Source organism: Equus quagga, chromosome 6, assembly GCF_021613505.1.
Source record: "Equus quagga isolate Etosha38 chromosome 6, UCLA_HA_Equagga_1.0, whole genome shotgun sequence".
NCBI lineage: Eukaryota > Metazoa > Chordata > Mammalia > Perissodactyla > Equidae > Equus > Equus quagga.
The window spans coordinates 58,236,425-58,253,324 of NC_060272.1; the positions used below are offsets into that span (position 1 = coordinate 58,236,425).

A 16,900-nucleotide genomic window follows, 5' to 3' on the forward strand; every position below is an offset into this window, starting at 1 on the left:
GGTCGAATTTCTGACATATATTTCAAAACATTTTGAATCTCCTTGTTAAGTATGATGTTTTAAAAGCAGTTGGCACTTGTATTTCTGCTACTCATAAGAATGCATTCAGAATTTCTGTAACTTACAACAGTTTTATGGAAATGAGTGTGATCTGAAATTACTGTCCCTGAATATGCTTTATCTACATGTGTGTTGGTCACTCAAGTAATTTTCATACTTTAGGTTACATCTCTCTATCTTTTTGGTTGTAACTGAATTTACTGGGTGGGGATAAGAATGAACATTATCATTTTTTTTCCCCCTAGGATGTTGGTATGACAAATGTAATTCCAGTACTAAGAAATCCTTTCCAGCTGAAGGAACAAACCACAGAGACTGTGGTTTAAGTCTTTGTAAATGTTTTTTTTCCCTCCTTTTAAATCTAAACCATACATTTATATTTGGTTGTGCTTCGCAGGTGTCATTTTTTACAGTTTTCATGACTTTGCGATCTCCCAGTTCTCAGGCATGAATCAGGCCAGTACTTGGAAAAAAATTTGCACTTTTAAATTTATTTTTACTTTTCATTTTGAGTTTTTAAACCTTAAAAGCATCATGCATTCTTTTCACAGGCCCTGGCACCAAGATAACATGTTTACTGACAGTCCGGTATCTGGAAATAGCTTGACTTAGAGGAAATACAAAATAAATGATTGTAAAAATAAAGAGAGAGAGGAGAAGAAAGAATGACAGACAGGGAGAAAGATCAGAGGATATGACCACCAAGATGGCACATTTTGCTAAATTCAACATTGTAATTGTTGCCCAGGGAGGTCGTAGGAAGGGCCACACATGGGGTCAAAGGCTGACCATCACATGTGATTGGCAGCCAAGAACCGCCCCAGTAGGGCAGAGGCGAACTCCATTTGTTTTTCCATTCAGCTAACTTTTATTGAATTCCCTCCCAGGGTTAAGGAATTATACTGTAGCTGTAATGGTTTGTGCTGGGGGTCAAGCTGGGTCCTGAGACGTCCTGCCATATTTTGTTGTCATGAGCAGCTTTTCCTACATTGGCTGTCCCCAAGCAGAAAGGATTGTTAGACATTTTCTGTAGCTGTGGTTCATCTCTCCCAGGGTTTCTCTTAGCTTCAGCAGAGGAGACAGTGAATCTCACTGGGTCTTCATTTATCAGGAAAATGAGAAGTTGGCCATTAAATGACCTCAACAGTGGCTTCTAGTTCAGACCCTTGAGATGTTGTGTGGTTTGCTAAGGATCCAACAGCTCATGATAGATATTAGAAGAGGCTTATAAGTTTAGACCTTTCTTTACCAATCCAAAGTTGCTTGAGTTGTAAATGTTCTGACAACAGCACCCTAAGGATGCTGCTTGCTGGAGCTGAAGTCTTTCCTCTCCATTAGCCCTCATTCTAGAGAAGAGTGGAGGGTTGGCTTAGGTGCCATCTTTGTTCTTGACTCTATTTATGGGCCACACTTTCTTTAGACAATGGCATGGCAAATTCCTGGAAAGAGAACACTGTCTTCAAACACGTCCTGTGCCTTCTGCAAAGGCCTGATAGGTTGCAGTGGAATAGTATGTACAGATTATAATACTGATTATGTGAAAAAATGTTGAAGTTTGAGAATTGATGTTTGGCAATGATGAATTAAGGCAGATTAGACAGCCTTTCTGATAAGCTTGCAGTATGTGAAAGATATTTTAGAAGAAAGATGAGAAGAAGATTACTAAGGGTGTTGGAAAATATTATTGTTGCCTGAGAGGAACTGTTTGACTCAAGGCAAATTAGATTGTCTCTGATTTTATGAATTTTATGAATGGGTCTCAGTAAATGCTTTATTTAGCAGTTATGATTACTTAGGAATTAGCAACAAATTTCAGAATAACTTATTGTTATTACTGTAGTTTTTATAACAAACTTTTGGAGATGAATTTCATTAAATGCCACTGGTTTCATTGGTGAAAAGTTGAAATAAATCTCCTTATTGTTAACATCTGTGATAATATAGACTTGAAATTATAATCTTAGCATAGGTTAGAGAGCTATGAGAAACTGTGAAAATACATATATCACTTACATCATTAGACACAGTGCATAAAATTAATAATCTCTTCGCTTCCCCCTCTCAGTTGCTGAAATTAATCATAGTGTTTCCATTTCACTTTTAGTACCATAGAGTGGTTAAGGGATGATGGGGCTATGATTATTAGCATTATGGGGATGTTTAAACTTAATTTAATATGAGAAAATCAAAACAATATACAAAGTTGAGGCTATATTTCTCCCTTATGGGTAAATTCAGTCAATCTCCAATAGAATTGTAAATGCCAAGTTATTTGATCTTTCCTGACTCGCTTATCTTGGAGTATTTTATATCTACAACATGCTGTGCATGAAAGCATGAAAACCAGAACCATACAGTCTTGCTACCACCTGAAGTCATAAAATGTTTGCTATTTACATAGGAAATCTGAGATAGATTATAGTAGAAAACCCTTACAAATCAGATACTGAAAGTGGTAGCAACTTTCAGAGATAAATAAGTAACTTATTAGTCTGATAAAATGTCCCTGCTAGTTACGTGATAAATAATACATAAGTTTCCTTGTTCACTCTTGCAAATTTCCTTATAGATATATTTGCTTTTTTTCTACATGTTTAAGGTCTTAGGAATATTTCTTCTTCTCTGCCCAGCTTTTTACTGTAACAAAAATTTCGAACATAGAGAAATTGAAAGAACAGCACTTTGAACATCCATATATCTACACCTAGATTCATTAATTGTTAACATTGTGCTGCATTTTCTTTATATGTGTGTGTGAGGTTGGTTACATGTATGCATATATGTATATATGTTATTTTGCTGAGGAAGAGTCACCCTGAGCTAACATCTGTGCCAGTCTTCCTCTATTTTGTATGTGGGTCACCCCCACAGCATGGCCTCTGATGAATGGTTTAGGTCTCGTGCCTGGGAACTGACCCTGGGCTGCTGAAGCAGAGTGCATTAAACTTAACCACTAGGCCACTGGGCCAGCCCCCACATGTATATTTTTTGCTGAACAATTTGAGGTAAATTGGGGTAAACAAACATCACGATGCTCACCCCTACTTTCTTAAACATCTATCTCCCAAAAGTAAGGGCATTCTAATACAAAATCACATTAACATTTCAAAATATGAAAATTAACAGTAATTTTTTCATGACATCTAATATTCAGTCCATATTCAGATTTCCCCAATTTTCTCCAAAATCTCTTTTATGACTGTTTATGTTTTCCCCTGGGCTAAGATCCAGTCAGTGTTCATGCATTGCAATAATGTTATTGCATAAAGTCTCGAGTCTCTTACTTTTACTATAGAGTCTAGAATAGCCCTCTCACACTTTTTCTATGACATTGACTTTTGAAAGAGACCAGCCCACCTGCCTTGGAGAATGTCTCACATTAAGGATGTGTCTGATGGATTGTTTCTCTTGGGGCCATTCTGTTTCCTCTCGCCGCTGTATTTCCTATCAACTGAAGGTTACACCAAAAGTTTGGAGGTTGTTATTTCTTTTACTGTTTTGGGAGATAGGGTGGAGGAGATTAAGAAAAGTAAATGTTGTCTTTTCAGAGCAAGTTTCCTTAAAACACGGGCCTCTGTGATACTGAGTAAAGCAGAGAAGGATAATTACTTTATAGGAAGGCAATATTCGTAAGCTTCTGATTAGCGTCTCTTGCTTATTTTAAGACTTGAAGGAAAAGTTGACCACGCCTCCCCGTCCCTTCCTGTCTCCTCTCCTTTGGGCTTGCATGGCGCCATAAGTGTGTGTCACTGAAGCATCGTTTTCACACAATGTAGCAACTGTCATTTGTACTTTCCTGTCTTGCCCATCAGCCCTTAAGATCCTGACAGCAGGGACAGTGTTGATTTTTCCAAAATTTCTTGAAGCCCAACATAATTCAGTGTTGCCATGGGATAATTTATTTCCGTTTAAAACTTTCTTCTTAAATTGGATGGGGAAAGCAGTTTTCTGGATCCACGACTGAATTGTCTCTGCTTGGTATGTAGATATTTTCTCAAATGCTGGATGGATTCACCCTCTCTTGTCCTTAGTTAGCTATTTTCAGTCATATCTAGGCTTCAGGTACTCCGAAGTGAAGTGAGAAGGTAGGTGTGTATACCAGTGGATGTCCTGGTTTTGAGGAGTTGATGTGTGTCTTCTCTGAACATAATTTTCTGTTGCCTATGGCATTTTTTCTCTAAGTGCTCTGCCGGCACACGTGGACTGTCTTTCACTTTCACAGGGCTTGATTTCTCAGTGAGACGAAAGTCCCTTCTTGCACGGACATTTTGATTGGCTCTATGGCCTTAAAATGTCAAGCAAGTATACTTTTTTGTATGTGCCCTGCAACTTAGCCTAAACTTTGCTATAAATGGCAAAGATACTGAATCACTGTGGTTCCATGCCAAAGACTGGAAATAATTTTGGAATATAAAAACACAGCTTTCATATGAAAATATTTATTTTACGGGTCGTTGATAAGCATGTATGTGTGTTATTCATTTTCATAATGAATTAGTTCCTTTCCTCAATTGTAAGAATAAATCTTCGTTAATATCAAATTTGTTGGAATGGAAATGATTCCAGTAGGATTATTATGATTTCATTATGACTTGCTTCTGAAAAGGCACAATGGAATGGAGACTTTGATCATATTTGAAGAAAAAGAAATGTTTTCTGAATGTGCACTTGATAAGCAAGAAAGGTGACTTTCAGCATTCACTTTTAAGTATCATTTATTCAACCAGAGCTCCAGGCTAGCCACCAGGGTCCTGAAGGCAATTAAGACAAGAGTCAGGATTGTGGAGAGCTCTCAGTCTAGCAAACCTAATTAAATTAGAGTTCTGAGACCTCGAAGGGCCACAGAAAGCTGGCTGACCAAGCCCCTTGCCTTTAGACAAGTAAGATATTAACCCCTGTTCCCTCGTGAGAATTTGAAAGCAATAATGGTGTTTTGAACAAATGAAGGAGAACAGGGGACTGGAGCCTTACCACACACTTCTTTCTCTAAGAATGGTTTTACTTTTAATTCAGTTCATTAGATTAATATCAAGGAAAATGATATTTACAGTTTGAGAAATGAGAAAGCCTCAGTTTGCAGCTTAAGTATTTTTGCCATGGAGTCCTTCTTGAACCTTGTGATGGAACCTGGTGGACAATGTCCCTGGTTTTCAAGGCTTCCCTAGTCTCATGAGGTGTTTGAACCAACAATAGAATCTTGTTTTAAAACCATCAGAATAGGCGAAACTTCCTAGCCAGCAGTACTTTCTGTGCTTAGTCTGATTTTATGTTTGTTCACTGTAGTAACTTTGATTCCTGTGGCCCGCAAAATAACGATAGAGAAAAAACAGTGCATTTTTTGTTAGATATTTTTATCAGGCATCATTTCCTATATAAACCTAATTTCAATTTGATATGGTAAAATTTAAAGGTATCATTATGGATTAAATGTTACAGCTTCAAATGATACAGGATTTGGAATGATATAGTTATGCAAATAATAATAATAATAGTAATAGAATAAAATAAGAGCTAACCCTCAAACAGCATTTACTATGTGGCAAGAGCAGTTTTAACTGCTTTACTACATATTTGGTTGATCCATTTAATTCTCACAGTAATCCCATGAGTCATGACTATTATTATTCTCACTGAGGCACAGAGAGCTTAAGTAACTTGGCCAAGATCGCACAGCCAGTACGTGGCAGAGATGGGATTGAAACCCAGGCAGTCTGACAAGACAATCCTTGTGTTTTCCTTTCTTATTTATAGTCTCACTGTTTGGTACCGGACCCTTCCTTAATTTCAGGGAAAAAAAAAAGTAGAAAATGCGTACTTAACAATTAAGCAAAATAAGCATAGACTGTAGTACATTTCCAAGGTAATAGAGAATTGTTCAAAAAATATTATTTGCTGATGAGGTTTTTAAGAAAGTCACTATGGGACAGATGTGGGACACTTGTTTTCTGATGAGTGCTACTGACCCAAGGAAAAATTTAGTGAAGGGATTCTTATAGAATAATAAATGAATTTTCATCTCCCTGGAGAAGTAAAAACCTTTTGACTTAACGCCACTGTCATCCTGACTCCTTGAGGAAGACAATGTGTAGGGCCCTAGGATAGATCGGCACCAGGTGCCTTGGGAGTTTGGTGGAGGGAGAGATGATTTCGAGCTGAGTTTTACAGTGGAATTCAGTGTTTAAAGTTCCTTATGTTGACTAAATTAGTCCACATGACTTCATAAGTGACTGTTTCCTTTAGCCTTGATGAATAAATTCACCAAATTACGTGGCTGCCAAATATGAAAAAGATAGTCTTACCTTCGAGATGGTGCCTTCTAAAAATAAAACATACCTAGCTCCGAAATGTGAAGAGCGTGCCCAGGTCACATAACAAGAGTGTAATTTAGGAAAACCTGATTGACTCGAGTTTACATGGCTATCCAGTCTAGATCTATAAAGAAAGTCTCCCCGGTAGATTTTATCGAAGTCACATTCACACTGTTTTCAGTATTACTGCTGCCTCTAAGTTTTCAGGCTCTGGGTCTTCTCCTATCTATTCGGAGTTTGCCGTCTTTATTTGATTATCATCTTCATGAAGATCATTCCTGGGTTCACGTTTTCTCCTGGTCACTGGAGGTTTCATTTTATACCACTCCTGGTCTTATAGTTTTGTTCTTTCATCTCCCCAGACTCCATCAAGAACCATATTCCTTCATGGCAGCCTGGAATGAACGGAACAGTGGGGTACACATTTTCTTTCTCTGGGGAACTCAGAGGATGAATAGGCTTGGTGGCAGCTGTTAGAAGAAACCATAACTTTCCTGCTTGTGCTGCCTGTAAAGCTGCCCTAATCATGTAACACTCTTACTTTCTCGCCACTCACGTGACAGACCTGCCTTGCATCTCCATAACATTTTTGGGTTCTTCTCCAGGTTGTATCTCTCCATCCTGCACACACAGAATGGGTGGGAGAGCCACGCCGGTATATATCCGTATCAGCATTGGCACTTAAGACTCGCGATGGATGTAGACCAACCTGTGTAGCTCCCCTAGGTCAATTACTAACATCTGTTTTGCCTAAACATATCTAGCTGGAGCTCAGGCCATGTCTGCACTTTCAACTTCCACCTACCTTTTTGTTTTAAGTGTAATTTTAGATTTCATTTGTTTTTAGTTCTGAACTCAGAAGAGAAGATGGGTTCCAACTATGACTCAGGGTGAGTTCCTATGTCATAATTCTACATTTCTGGAGCATTTGCACCTGACAGGAATTGACTCAAGGAAACAGAAAGAACAGGAAAGGCCCAAGGCACACACTGGTTGGCCCAGACACAGAATTACGCTGGTGATGGACACAGAGCAAAATGGGCCATGTGAAATCCAATGCACGGCCCAACACTTTTTCTTTGAATATTGTATGTGGGAAAGGGATATTAGAGGTGAGAAAGTAATTAAGAATGGCAAACATATCTTTAAAAATTAAACGTAGTAAATCATAACTTTAATGCTCAGAAGCTTTTTTAGTTGTCATGTCAAAAAGGCATTAAAAAAGTAACCAGTTTTGAGACTTCTGAAAAGCAGAAGTTTTAGAGAGTGGCGCTTCCTATTTTAGTATCTGACTGGAAAGAAGGTGGAGCTGAGAACTGAATGGCTGTGATGGGGGAAGGAGAAGAGATGCAATCAAACTTGGTTCCTTCGCTGGAAGCACGTCTTGAGTGCTTATCTGTTTCATTCCACGAGAGTGTGGGCTGATGGATTTTGAACTTTCCGTGCAACTTTGAAGAAATGTCATGATCCAAATAAACTCCCAGGGCACCTGTGCCGGTAAATATTTGTTGCCTCAAGGAAGCAGCATGATTTGGTGCAATCTGATAGAATGACAATAAATCAGTCTTTACTTTTTCCAGAGAGATAAAAAAATCATTTGTTATTTCGCAAGGATCCTGTTTTAGTTGCATTATGTCTGTCATATGTTTCCATTTTTATAGTGTGAGACACTTGGTGTTGCCATGAATAGTAAACAGGAAAAAGTTGGCATTTTTTAATCTTGGATTTTATCTTCAGCACATATATGGAAATGAAATATTCAGCAAAACAGAGATATCTTTGTTAGAGTGTGAAAGAATGCCAGTGAGTTCTAACTTGAAATTACATTCAGATGAGACTTTAAAAGCATGAATAGACAAAGGGAAGGATTTTGAGGAAGTGCCTTCTGGAGACGGTGGGAAATCCCGTGGTGGGTAGACAGGCGGCTGGTGATTGGATGGAAGTGATGCAGCCTTGTGGCAGTAGATGCCGGAGTTGACTGCTGGGTCTTTAGTGATTAGCAATTTGTCCAGAAAAAAGCCTGCTGAACTGGGGGGAGCGAGGGGAGCATTTCCACTGCCTCCAGCGGACAGTCACTGTGCGCAGTATATGCAGCTCAGAACACTTAAATTTTCACATGGCTTTTAAAAGGGTCACCACTAATAGGTTTGAATAGACTTCATGTTTATTATATTATAAGCTTAAATCTGGGAAAATTCTCAAGTTGCCTAATACAGTTGGTCCTCATTATTTTCAGATTCTCTATCTGTGAATTCACTACTTGCTGAAATTGATTTGTAACTCTCAAGTCAATACTCCAAGTGCTAGCGTGGTCATGTGTGGACATGTGTAGAGCAGCGAAAAATTTGAATCGCTGGAGGCTGAGGTCGAACAGGGCGATGCCCTGCCTCCTAGTTTCAGCTCCCTTACTGTAAACACATCCTTTTTTGCAGCCGTCACACACTTTCTGCATTTCTCTGCTTTTGGCTGCTGCTTTCACTGTTTAAAACGCCCCCAAGCCTAGCGCTGAAGTGCTGTCTCGTGTTCCTAAGTGCAAGAAGGCTGTGATGGGCCTTAGGGAGAAAATGCCTGGTTTAGGCAAGCTTGGTTCAGGCCTGAGTTCTAGTGCTGTTGGTCGTTGAGTGCAGTGTTAATGAATCAACAACTTACATCAGATAAGGTGTTTTTTAAACAGAAACACATGAACTAAGGTTATGTATTCGTCGATGGATGAAAATGTTGTGACCAGAGGTATGTGGGAACCGACGCTGTGTTTTTCCTCCACTAATAGTGGTCCGGTATTTGCTAATTGTGTTGGAGGTGACTTTTATGGAACAGAACTACCACAAATAATGAGGATCAGCCCTATGTGGGAGCTCTTTTCCTTCCATCCCACCTGTTTCCTCCAGAACTTGTAACAGCATAGTTAGATCATAAACCATATTACCTCACCAACAGAACCAAATGTTCGGGAACTTTTGGGAGGTTCTTGATGCCATGTTCTACTTGATCTGTCACCGCAAGTGTGGGTATATGTTGGTGTGCTTCTGTGGAACCACAGCCCTAGTAAAATGACAACAGAATTTCAACGTCAGTTTCCTACACCTCTTAAATTCAGTAATTTAACAAAATTGTTTCCATCACTTTCCCTTAAGAAAAGAGTGAAGTTTATTTGTGCGTTTAGGCTAGAAAGCTTGAAAATTCTGTGGAACGTGTGCATTTTTTGTGTGGATTTAATTTCAAAGGCACTTTCACATGATAGCATGAGAAACTATCACATCGTTTTTAAAGTTTGGCACTTTCCAAATAATAAACTTCTTGATGACATCAACTTTAATAAATAAACAAACCTCACAGTTTCTGAGGCACTTTCAAAGTAAATCAGGGTGTGGTGTACTCTGTTCTCCACATGTTCCAGAAACACCATGTTTCTTTATGTGTAAAAATGGCCTCTCTTGAGCAGCCCTGGGGTGGTTTCCTCTTGAGCGGGTTGCCCCAGGTCAGTATACAATCAGTATAAAAATAGGCAACACAGGAACTTGCCTGTCTGGGGGAGGAGATCGTCGCCAATTTATAGAAGCTCTGGCATAGGAATGGATGAAATTCTACAGGCTCCAGAAAAAAATCCAATTTGAGGATGAAATTCTCCAGGCACAAGAAAAAGTCCAGGTTCAAAAAATCCAAGGGAAAAAGTGGTCTCCCTTTCTAAGCCCTCTATGACCTTTTCTTTTGTAGTTTCACACCTTCCACCTCCCCACCTCTGAACAAAACAAGGAGACAAACAAAACCGCCCTGTTCTGTGTTTGGAGGAAATGGTTTTGTGAGGCTATTTGGTTAGACAATGAATTAAAGTGTCAGAACTTCCGGGATGGCTTTCTGGAAGGGAAATGTGTGCTGCTGCAGAGGCTGGGGTCCAGCTTCTACAGAGCCCTTGAAAAGTTGTTCTCTGCTTCCAGAACTGCTGGTAACACTGTGGTGTATAAAACCCCAGAGCTTAATACTGGCTGATATATATTTTTTTACTTGTGGTCAAATACTCATAACATTTCCCACCTTAACCATTTTGAAGTGTACACTTCAGTAGGGTTAAGTACATTTGTCTTGTTGTGAAAACAATCTCCACAGCTCTTTTCATCTTGCAAAACTGAAACTCGTACCCATTAAACACTAACTCGCCATTCTCCTTGCCTCCCCCACCACACCAAGATCCCTGAAACCGCCATTCTACTTTCTGTCTCCATAAATTTGATGACTCTAGATATCTCGTAAAAGTGGACTCATACAGTATTTGTCTTTTTGTGTCTGGCTCATTTCAGTTAGTGTAATGTCTGCAGGGTTCAGCCAAGTTGTAGCATGTGTCAGAATTTCCTTCCTTTCTAAGACGGAATAATATTCTATTGGATGTATATACTACATTTTGTTTATTAATTTCTCCGTCGGTCGACACTTGTGTTGCTTCCACCTTTTGGCTCTTGTGAATAATGCAGCTGTGAACATGGGTGTACAAATATCTGTTTGAGTTCCTGCTTTCAATTCTTTGGGTATATACCCAGACGTAGAACTGCTGGATCATATGGTAATTGTATTTTTAACTTTTGAGGAACCACCATACTGTTTTCCATAGTGGCTGCACAATTTTGCATTTCCACCAATAGTGTACAAGGGTTCCAATTTCTCCACATCCTTGCCAACACTTGTTATTTTCTGGGTTTTTAAAAAATAATAGCCATCCTAATGGGTATGAGGTGATATCTCACTGTAGTTTTGATTTGCATTTCCCTAATAAGTCATGATGTTGAACATCTGTTCATGTGCTTGTTGACCATTTGTGTATCTTCTTTGGAGAAATGTCTATTTAACTTCTTTGCCCGTTTCTTAATTGGGTGGGTTTGTTGTTGTTGTTGAGTTGTAATTTCTGTTTATGTTCTGGATAATAACTCCTTATCAGATACATGGTTTTCAGATATCTTCTCCTATACCATAGGTTGCCTTTTCATTCTGTTGATAATATCCTTTGACGCACAAAAGTTTTTAGCATTGACGAAGTACAGTTTATCTATTTTTTTCATTTGTTTCCTGTGCTTTACGTCTCTTATCCAAGAAATTATTGTGAAATCCAATGTCATGAAGCTTTTCCCCTCTGTAGGTTAAAAGTAAACCAGGTAGAACCAGTTTACCTTCCATAACCTTAGGACTGTGGCTGCTGCCTAGTAGATGCTCAATTAATTTTTGTTACGTAAATGAACCAGTGACCCTGAAGCCTGTTAATCTGTTCTTTGTCATGGAGATACAGATTGGGGTGACAAAGATTTAGGGGAAATGTATTAGCCCCCCTTTGTTAATTCTTTAGCTATTTCAAAAACATGGAAATATCCACTTTAAATATCCCAAGGTAAACATTTAGTAGATTTAAAAGAAAATTTGAGTAAATGTTACTCCATGTTAAATGTGTTAGTTATATTAAATGTGTTAGTCCTTTAAAAGAAAATGACCTTGTCCTGTTTTCCCACACAAGGGCATTTCCTGTGTGACATTTTGCCTCTGTGGTGTCCCAGGGGCCACCTTCAGGCTTTGCCATACACATTGTCCAGGCTTTTAACCCTAGAAACATAAACATTTTAATTCTAGTAATGTCTTTATGGTTTGGAAATGTGGCTTCCTGTCTTTCAAAACCTGATGTTATTTGTTTTTTTGGCATGTGCCTTCTAAACACCTGCATTGGAAATCTCTTAGGTGTTTTGTGTCGTTTTCTCTACAGTTAGATTCCTTTAAGCCAAGAATAACAGAGAGTTGGGGGTCAAGACTGTGAACCATATGGTCAGCCCTTCCAAGGAAGTATTTATTTTTATTCATTTTTGTTAGCCTTTCCTTGGGTCCGTTTTGCTGTTATTACCCAAAATTGGGTTTTCTACTGAGCCTAAGACAGCATTTTCCAAGCTTTTAAAATCACGACTCCCAGTAAGAAATACATTTTACATTTTGACCAGTTTCACCCACACACATACTCACACAACTGTACCTAAGGTATTTGCTGCAATGCGTACAGTTCTTTCTAAGGATATGTGTTTCTATTTTCTTTACATAAAATGCTTGTCCAATATTGAATTATTTTGTCATAGAGTTTGGCAAACGCTGAGTACTGGCGTCGTAGAACTTTGTCATTCATCTTCTATAGCAACAGTCAACCTTTCTGCTTATGACTGATCACCTATTGCCTTGGCCTTCTGTCAGCATTTTAAAGCAATTTGATTGTAAAACTCACGCTAGCTCAGGTTATACATTCAGTTTTACCTGTACAGGCGGCTGCTGCTTGGGAGGTGGGACCTGCCTTGCAGACTGAATATTCCATAGAAACAGCTTTATACTTGGGGGTGGGGAGAGCGTTCACAAAAGACGGCTCAGCAGGACGGAAATCACATGTCAGCCACCCTAGCCCTTAAAAGCATAGGTTCATGCCCACTGGGAACAGCACACTGTCACCTACCTTGTGGATGCTTTGAGTGTGTCTCGTTTCTCCTTCTGTTCCTCAAACAGCCCTTAGCTCGACAATGCCTCGTGTGGAGAAAATGCATCAGCCTCAGGTCTGGTAGAGTCTCCTCATTCTCTCTCTTCTTTCCTCCACTGCTTGTTCTTCCGCCCTGCAGAAAACAGAGAATTATATCCAGCAAGAGACAGCCAGGCTGTGCGGAATGGCCTGAGGGGTGCCTCGCTTGGGAGGTGGAGACTGCCTGTAGGAAAAAGCTTGTGTTTGAGGCACATTGCGGGTAAAGACTCTTTAAATTAAGGAAAAGGAAGATTACAAAATTCTTAAAAATATCTTGGTGACTAGAGGAGAATGATTAGTAATTATCTCATAGATCTCAAGTAAATAGAGGCTTTTAAAAGGTTAAATGACTTGTCCCCTAAGGTTAATCTCACATCCTCTTGCAATCTGAATTTTCTTATCCAATCCTTTTGAGTCCAGATGGAGCTTGCCTCCATCGGAAGCATCACAGAACCTTAAATAAATTAAATCTTAGGTTAATAAGTGTAATTGGATTTCCATAGCACTGTTTAGCTGGCCCGCTACCCAATGCCTGTCAAGCCCAGCCTTGTTGATTTTCCTTTTACTCTGTGGAGACCCAGTAGGACCAAGCTGCTTTTTGTGGGTGGGCCGTGGAGTGGCAGGTCTCCGCAAAAGGTCCCCAGTGCCTGGGAGTTAGGAACATAGGCTAGGTGTGCATCATGGCATCAGTGCTGCCGCCCAACTCTTGAAATCCAACTACTGAGTCTGTGTATTCAGCTCCTTTTTTTTTTTCTTGGGAGGAAAGAGTCTGTTTCATAAACCTAAGGATTAATAGATGGCGTGTTGTAGTTGAGTTTATCACCTGGATGTTTTTATGTCTACCCACTTGCAACACTGTCATATAAATTAGAGACTTACAGGTTCAGCTATGGTTTAAAGGTGACTGGCCTGGATGTGGATTCACAAGATAAGAATTTAAATCTCATCTCTTTCCATTCTAGTTATGTAGGCTTGAGGAAGCCACGTAACCTCTCCATGCCTCAGACGTGTCAAGAAGATGAAATGTGACTATGTACAGCTGACCTTGAGGAATTTTGGTTCAAATTGGATAGAGCCTGGATTTTTGGACATGGCAAGTGCTTTGGAGATGATCTAGCTTCATTGTATAACTGAGAGCCAGGGCAGTTTAAGTGCGTTTCCTCCGTTTACTGTGTCGATGGTAGAGTGACGATTACCACTCAGAACACGTGTCATTTACTCTGGGATAGGGTCTCCACTCAGGGTCAAGAGCATGGGTTTGGGCTTAGTCTGAATTATTCCCCTGCATTTTACTGTGTCTGTAGTTAGACAAGCTACTGAACTCCTTGCAGACTTAGTCTTCTTGTGAGATTAAATAGAAATAAGAATCCTTTTTAAAAAAAAACTCATAGGGGTGTGGTGAAGATTGAGTGAGAGAAGTTTATGCAAATCTCTTAGCACTACGGCTGGCACCCAGGAAGTGCTCAGCGTAATTATGATTTCTTAATCAAAGGGCATTACTTTTGATCCTTCAACACACTTCTCTCTACACCAGGCTAAAATCCTGTAGGGTCAGAGAGTTGGTTATGGTTGGCCATTGCTCAATACTTAAAAAAATAATAGTAGGGAAGTACATTTAAATAAATTCGTTTCTTGCTGAATAAATGGCTAAACTTTTATAATAAAATGTCTGCGTTCTGTGGCTCCATCTGTTAAATAACTTCGTACCTCTTGCAGTTTCCCTGATTAGGAAGGAGAAGGCTCCTTGTGCTTTGTTATATGCCTCAAACAGAGATATGGACAGTCTCCAGATGACTTCTTTTTGGCGTGGCATTGTGTTTTGAGCAGGGTGCGTCTGATCTCTCAGGGAATAACAAAGCCGCACTGTGGAGATCTGAGGTGCCGGGAAGCCATCCAGCTTCCTCCTGACCTGCCTAAAGTCTTCCCTGAAACCTTCCGTCAGCGTCAGCCCCATTCTCTTGCCGTCAGCCGCCCTCCTTACATAACCAACATGGGTTGTGTCCAAGGCTGGTGTCCGCAGAGGTGTTCTGTGTCTAACAGAAGAGAACGTAGGGAGGAAGCAAGTAAATTAAGTGGAAAATAGTGGATGCTAACACTGAATGCCATCAATAAGTTAAAAAATTATATAGACGACTTAGCCAGTTGTCTTAGAAAACTTTCTAAGTATTGGTGAATTGAAAGCATTTAAAAACACTTTTTACTCTACCTTCAACTTTTTAATCATGTGATTTAATATTCAAAGTATTATGAGAAGGCATTATATTCTACAGACCCCAATGCCTTTGTTTGTTTCAAAGAATGATAATAAACCCTTTAATTTGAATGATGTGCAGATTTTTGGGGGTACAGTGATGGTATCTAAAATCATTTGTCCTTCCTGTTGTTGAACTTTCCTTTTAAAGTCAGCCTGTTGATTGCCCTCCCTCCCCCATTTATTTTGCTGGCTGCAGTTGACTTTCCTTCTTGTATTGTAGAAGACCATGGAGGAGTATGGAAAGAACTGGGGGAGAGGTTGCCAGATTTAGCAAGTAAAAGTACAGGACACCCAATTGCATTTGAATTTCATATGAACAATGATTTTTTAAAGTGTAAGTGTGTCCAATGCAAGAGTTAAATTTGAATTTCAGATAAGCAAGGAAAAATTTCTTGGTCTAAGTTGTCTCATGCCGTATTTGGGACATATTTATACTAAAAAAAAATGTTGGTTGCTTATCTGAAATTCAAATCTAACTGGGCATCCCTTATTTTATCTGGCAATTGTAACTGGAGTAGGGCGTGGTGAGGAGGGTCCTGAGTGTGGCTAGAGGAGAGGTCCCCGAAACTCAGGTGGGTTCTTGTGGCTGCCAGAGGTTGCTGCAGTGTGGGGGCCTCACTCTGAGTCTACAGCCCTGTGCCTTCGCCTGTGTCACTCAGAATAGGATGAGGGTGATGGCTCGAGGTAACGGGATAGCTTAATTCTGAAGGAACACAGTGGCCAGTCTCCAGGGGACGTTTACTTAGCAATAGTGCTATTTTAATTTTCATTGTCTGCCTTTTCTTCCCCATGGTACTGCGCAAGCATGAATTACAGCTGGAACAGAGCAGGCAGAACTTTGCTGGTCTTGTTCTGCTTTCAGTCTGTGACTTCCTACAGGTTTGTCTCTTCCTCTCTTTTTTTTTTTTATGACCCAAGGACTGAGATATACTAGAAAAATCTGATGGGAATTTGTGAAGCACTTTGAGCTAGATGTTAGAGCCTAAGTACTTTTAGGTCCTTTATCTCATCACAGCACTATCCACAGAGTTTTCAACCCTTGTTCTCAGGAACCAGACAATGCACTGACCATTATCACATTATCAAGAGGCAAACTCTTAATCCTCATGCTTTGATGAGAGGAAAAGGTGCATCTGAGAATGGTTTAAGCCATATTGGATATTGGCTGAGATGCGATGAGTAAAAACTCAGATGAGTGAGAGAAATGTTGAGCTAAGTTTCAGGCAATTGCATCATAGTGCTTTTTCCTCAAGAAACCAACCCATTAACTTCTCCCTTAGCAGAGGCAATCCAGGAGGCCTCTGCTTTTTAGCACACAGCAGCATGGAGACGTATATTGAAATAGTAATCTTCACCTACCCCTCCCAGATCTTAACTATCCTGAGTTTAAAACAGTTTTTCTCTAAGGAAAGTTGGATTGACATAAAAACACACGTGTCTGGAATGATCTGTCTGAGTCCTTTATAAACAAATAGACCAAGACCTGGAAGGACAGACCTTCGGTTCCAGAGTGTTTTCCTGGGCTGGGCTCCAAAAGCTTCCTGACTCTTGAACAATAATGTTTCTTTCCATGCTACTTTATGTATTTATTTTACTGCAGTCTTGTGCCTTTTATCCATTCATATCCACTTGGAAAACATACTTGTGTCCTGCAGGAGCAGAGGTACAAAAATTGTGGAATATTTTCTGTTGAGAGATTCCGTAGTCCATATGGGCTGTGGGCTGAGGATGAGGGAACTTCTCCTCCTTCCCCCC

The 16,900-nt window shown here is 39.7% G+C and overlaps 1 protein-coding gene across 1 annotated transcript in view; it reads left to right on the forward strand.

The window, feature by feature from the left end:
• LRCH1 (leucine rich repeats and calponin homology domain containing 1) overlaps positions 1-16,900 on the forward strand; it is a 191,563-nt gene that overhangs the window by 27,120 nt on the left and 147,543 nt on the right. The window lies entirely within an intron of this gene.